Source organism: Trematomus bernacchii, unplaced genomic scaffold (genome assembly GCF_902827165.1).
Source record: "Trematomus bernacchii unplaced genomic scaffold, fTreBer1.1, whole genome shotgun sequence".
NCBI classification, from domain to species: Eukaryota; Metazoa; Chordata; class Actinopteri; order Perciformes; family Nototheniidae; genus Trematomus; species Trematomus bernacchii.
Window position 1 is genome coordinate 29251739 of NW_022987739.1, and position 2376 is coordinate 29254114.

Genomic DNA, 2376 nt, shown 5'->3' on the forward strand with positions numbered 1-2376 from the left:
AAACATACAAAATTAAATGAATAAATCACATATAAAATTAATACATCTGAACAGAATTGAGTAGAAAACGTGCAACTTTAACTTAAATTAATAACATTTTATCAGGTAAGTTAGTTAGTTAGGCGGATATATCAAACTGAGGTTTAACCCTTAGATGCATGAGTGGATCTTTTTTGACCCGGTGAGGTGGTTTTCTTGAAGTATCTTTGTAATTACATTTTTTTATAATTTCATATTCCAGCTATTCCTCAAAAAACATGTTTTGGATATCATGCCATTCACATTTTAAATTTAAATTTTAAGAAATTGTAGTTTTTGTATTACTACCCCAAGCTTCCATAAGTGGGTCAAAAATGACCCACATGCATTTCCTATGGGATCCTATGGGAACCTTTGATTCTTATCACCTGTTGCTGTCAGGAATACATTCACTGTAGACCACACAGACGACATCACAAGTGACACCTCTCAGGAAGATTGTTTTACACAGCAAGCTCTGATACCTGTCAGTATAATAATAATAATAATAATAATAATAATAATAATAATAATAATAATAATAATAATAATAATAATAATAATAATAATAATACATTATATTTTTATAGGGCTTTTCAAGGACTCAAAATCGCTTTACAATATAAGGGAAGGTTAGGGTGGGGGGTATAGGACTATCAAACTTGATCAACTTAAAAGCCGATAAGACTATTGGCCAAAACCAAGTCGTATTTATCTTTTAATGAATTAGAATGGGTTATTAACGCCTTTGTAACCTCAAGACTGGACTATTGCAACGCTCTGTATGTGGGTATGGACCAGGCCTCAATTAAACACCTGCAGCTAGTCCAAAACGCAGCTGCACGTCTTCTGACTGGCCACAAAAAGCGTGACCACATCACCCCAATTCTGGCCTCACTACACTGGCTTCCAGTTCGGTTCAGAATTGATTTTAAAATCCTTTTATTTGTTTTCAAAGCACTAAATGGGATGGCTCCGGCCTATATAGCTGAACTCCTCCAGCGCTACACCCCAGCCAGAGCTTTAAGGTCGGCAGACCAGCTGTTGCTGATAGTGCCCAAGACCAGGCTTAAAACCCGAGGGCACCGAGCCTTCACAGCAGCTGGCCTGAGGCTCTGGAACACTCTGCCCCTCCATGTGAGGTCGGCCCAGACCCTAGGGGTTTTTAAATCTACACTAAAAACACACTTCTTCTCTCTGGCCTTCTAGTCAGAGCGGAGCACGACTCCTGACTTTTCCTTGTGTTTTTTTTAATTTTTTTATATATATCTGTTGTAATTTATTGTCTTTTATTGTGATTGTAGTAATGTGTTTTTATTACATGTACAGCACTTTGGCTCGACCAAAAATCGCTTTTAAATGTGTTTTATAAATAAAACTTGATTTGATTTGATTTGATTTGATTTGATCAACCGGCATGGATTGATGGGTCTATGATGAGTAGACAAGAGGAGAAGAGATGAGTTTTGAAAAGGGACTGGAATACTGTGAGGGTCTCAGAATAGTGGATATCTTTGCATCAATATGTTCAAAACGTTGTTTTTCAAAATGTAAAAGAAAAGTCTAAAATTATAAATTGTGAAAAATTAAATATAAAATATTTCTAGTGTGAACCAAAATATAATACTAAATATTATACAAGTGATTTTTTTTCTTAACCAAAATGACATAATAACACATATTATTCCAATACAGGTCCTTTTTGACCCACTTATGGAAGAGTGTAGGGTCCAGTCACTCGTGCATCTGGGGTTGAAAACTGGTTTGTTTCTTGCTTTAATTTCACTATTTTCTCTATACTGTATATCCATCTTTCTTTCTTTATATGTTTCTATTGTATTCCTTTTACTCTGTTTATGTACCTATGTTAATGTTATCATGCACCCTGATGTTGTCAAGGTTGTGTGTGTACATCAAGTTTGATGTACATATATATTTTCTTGAAAAGAAATCTAAAATATATATATAAATAAACATATCAGGGGTAGGCTAGTCACTCAGAATAGAATAAAAATAAGCATAGATTTAGGTTTACTCAATGCAATGCTCCAAATGATTTAATTTATGATTGGAGTTTGGCTTATAGACTAATATTACCCAGCATACATCTGACTGCCATAACAATAGAATACAATACAATGGCTTTGGTCCAGAGTTTATCCAAATGTGTTTACGGTTTGAGTTTCATTGAACAACAACAGAGTAGCACTGAAATGCCCAGTGGAGTTGTATTGCCAGGTAACCCCCGGAGTCCCAGACAGCAACCTGCAGGAGAAAAAGCTTTTCCCAGAAGCCTCTCTGTCTCTCCCAGCTCCTCCAGGCTGTGATTCTTCTCTTAAACATTGCCTGCTTCTGCTC